Raw genomic sequence first — 3,936 nt, forward strand, 5'->3', positions numbered from 1 at the left:
AAGTGCTGGGATTACAGGAGTGAGCCACTGCTCCTGGCCTCCAGAGCTGCTTCCTTTGCAGGTTCCTTTCTCTCTTTACCTCCTGTTTTTCTCGACTGTAAAATGAGGAAGTTGAAATAAAATCGAGTGGCAAACCCAAATGCTTTTGGCGGCACGGCAGGAATGGCTAACGGAGTTTGGAGTGAAAGAATACGGAGTGATGGGGCTTTTGGCAAGCTGGAGGGTGCAAAAAGGCAGATTCAGATGTTTTTTAAAAACCTTGAGCTAGCCAAGTGTGGTGGCTCACACCTGTAATCCCAGCACTTTGGGCGACCAAGGCAGGTGGATCACCTGAGCTTGGGGGTTCAAGACCAGCCTGGGCAACATGGTGAAACCCCGTCTCTACTAAAAATACACAAAATTAGCTGGGCATCATGGTGCACATCTCTAACCCCAGCTACTCAGGAGGCTGAGACAGGAGAATCGCTTGAACCCTGGAGGTGGAGGTTGCAGTGAGGCAAGATCATGCCACTGCACTCCAGCCTGGGCAACAAGAGCAAGACTTTGTCTTTAAAAACAAAACAAAACAAAACTTGAGCTTTAAGATGCTCCACGATTCTGGCTCCAAAGTTCCTAGCTTGGTATAGAATAGATCAAAGAATCTTGAGTACAATTTTGCCGCTAGTGGCTTACAGGTCCCTGCCCTCTATTCACAGCTATGCTAAAAACTTCCTTTCTCTTACTACTGGACAACGGAAATTCCTGTACCTCTGACCTGAGTGGACTGGCAGGATGCTGGCCTGTTGACTAAGTGTTAGTTGACCCTTGAACACAAAGCAGCCAAACTTCCATTTTTACATTTTCCACAGGAGTATCACATGAGAGTGTTAACAGTGAGACATTAGGCCGGGTGTGGTGGCTCATGCCTGTAATCCCAGCACTTTGGGAGGCTGAGGCAGGCTGATCATTTGAGATCAGGAGTTTGAGACCAGCCTGGCCAACATGGTGAAACCTATCTCTACTAAAAATACAAAAATTAGCTGGGCGTGGTGGGGGGGCACCTGTAATCCCAGCTACTCAGGAGGCTGAAGTGGGAGAATCACTTGAATTCGGGAGGCAGAGGTTGCAGTTAGCTGAGATCACGCCACTGCACTCTAGCCTGGGCAACAGAACAAGACTCCATTTCAAAAAAGACAAAAACAAAACAAAACAAAAATGAGACTTTACTGAAGGGTTGAGGGACTTAAGGTTATTGTAAATAGATGAAAAATACTTGTGGGCCGGGTACGGTGGCTCAAGCCTGTAATCCCAGCACTTTGGGAGGCCGATGTGAGTGGATCACGAGGTCAAGAGATCGAGACCATCCTGGTCAGCATGGTGAAACCCCGTCTCTACTAAAACTACAAAAAATCAGCTGGGCATGGTGGCGCATGCCTGTAATCCCAGCTACTCAGGAGGCTGAGGCAGGAGAATTGCCTGAACCCAGGAGGCGGAGGTTGCGGTGAGCCGAGATTGCGCCATTGCAAACAAGACTGGGAAACAAAAGTGAAACTCCGTCTCAAAAAAAAAAAAAGAAAAGAAAAATACTTGTAAAACACGAATTGTCACAAGACTGTCTTCACAGTTCAAGAGGAAAGCATTCAAAACAAAACAAAACAGATCGGGCATGGTGGCCCATGCCTGTAATCCCAGCACTTTGGGAGGCTGAGGCATGTGGCTCAGTTGAGGTCAGGAATTCAAGACCAGCCTGGCCAACATGGCGAAATCCTAAAAATACAATTAGTTGGGCGTGGCGGCACATGCCTGTAATCCCAGCTACTCGGGAGGCTGAGGCAAGAGAATTGCGTGAACCCAGGAGGCACAGGTTACAGTGAGCCAAGAGTGCACCACTGCACTCCAGTCTGGGCGACAGAGCAAGACTCCATCTCAAACAAAACAAAACATACCTTTATGAAGTGTCAGTCCCTTCTTTTCCACATCCAATTTTTACACCTGATATTCAAACCTAAAGACATCATCCCCTCCCTAGGAGACTACTTTCTCAGAGTGTGAGAATCACTACTCCTTTTCAGAGACATCCCATCCATTTCCACAGGGCTTGATCACATTGGAGGGCCAAGGGACACAACGACACCCTTTCTCTTCAATTCAAATTACTCCAGTGTCATCACGGAAGGGGGCTTCAGCACATTAATCATGGGTGGGCTTTGGCAGTCCAAGCTCCCCATTTTCTAGACCTCCTGCTAGTGTGAAGTATGAGATGAGGACTTATTTTGGCTGTCTGACAGTTAATTAAGACACACTTGCACATGCGCACGTGCAAACACACACCACAGAGACATCCATTAGTTTCAGACACTGTGGTTGACATTCTTACTTGGGAGAAGATGTCCCTAAAGGCGACATAGCTTGCACTGGAGCAGTTCCTTGCATTATTACACAGCAGAGCATCAGACTCCCCTTATCCCCAGTTGTGTGCAGATCTTGAACCTACTTCAACTTTTTTTTAAGTGGGACTTTACAGAGCCCATCTACCTGTGACAGAAGCCTTGACATTCCTCTTGCCCCAACCTGATTGATTGTAAAGTGGGAAAGCAGTTTTATGATCCTGCAGCCAGTCATGGAAGGAGGAGAAGGCTGGTTGTCTTTCCCAGTCACACGTGTGCGAAACTTGCCGCGAGCCTAGAAGAGCCTGGTCCTGGGGCACACACCGGCTGGGAGGGAGGCAGGGTCTAGGCCAGAAGATGGCGCTCTCCACTAAGATGTGTAAGTTTGAGGTTCACTTTCTCAGGCAGAAATCCATTTATTTGGGAAATGTATTTGCCTTGCTCCAGTAAATCAGGACAGGTGTGGAAATAATCCTCGGTGCCCTCTCCACTACTCCCAACTCATCTAAAAGTTATCATTATTGGTGGTAGTGATTGGCTTTTTTTTTTTTTTTTTTTTTTTTTTGCGACCGAGTCTTGCTCTGTCACCCAGGCTGAAGTGCAGTGACACAATCTCAACTCACTGCAGCCTCCACCTCCCAGGTTCAATTCTCCTGCCTCAGCTTCCTGAGTAGCTGGGATCACAGGTGCCCACCACCAGGCCTGGCTAATTTTTGTGTTTTTAGTAAAGATGGGGTTTCACCATGTTGGCCAGGCTGGTCTGAAACTCCTGACCTCCTGATCCGTCCACTTCAGCCTCTCAAAGTGCTGGGATTACAGAAGTGAGCCATTGCACCTGGCAGTGATTATCTTTTTAACAGATGTCCCTCGAGCTGAGTACCCAGGGTGGGCTTGGCCAGAGCAGAAAGCTGCTGGGGGGAGACCATTGAACGGCAGCCCAGCTGTGAACCAGATGTATAATGCTGACATTGAGGCCAGAGTTCTTTCTAGAGGAGAGTAGAGGAAGGCACTGAGGAAGAGGAGGATCTGGCACCTGAATGAAGCCCTCTGCCCATCCTCCCTTGGTTGGCTGTGTACATTCTAGTTCACTGTCTGACTTTCTCTTTGGATGGAAGTCTCTGTGGGAACAATCTGGCTTTCTCATCCTTGTGTCCCCAGGAGGACCTCCTAAAGTGCAGGCTGGCACTCAGTAAAGAGGAGTCCAACTCCTGTGAATTCCTGTCCTAGGAGGGCCTGTCCAAAACACCAAATAGGCCAGGCACGTGGCTCATGACTGTAACCCCAACACTTTGGGCGTCTGATGTGGGAAGATAGCTTGAGACCAGGAGTTCAAGACTGTCCTGGGCAACATAGTGAGAACCCCCTCCCCACTCAAAAGAAATTAGCAGGGCATAGTGGTACGCACTTATAATCCCAGCCACTTGGGAGGCTAAGGCAGGAGGATCACTTGAGCCCAGGAGTTAGAGGCTGCCATGAGCTATGATTGCACTAATACACTCCAGCCTGGGCAACAGAGTTGAGACCCTGACTCTAAAAAAATAAATAAATAAATGTGATTCTTCTTCATTGA

This window comes from Cebus imitator, unplaced genomic scaffold (assembly GCF_001604975.1).
Source record: "Cebus imitator isolate Cc_AM_T3 unplaced genomic scaffold, Cebus_imitator-1.0 Scaffold5, whole genome shotgun sequence".
Classification (NCBI taxonomy): Eukaryota; Metazoa; Chordata; class Mammalia; order Primates; family Cebidae; genus Cebus; species Cebus imitator.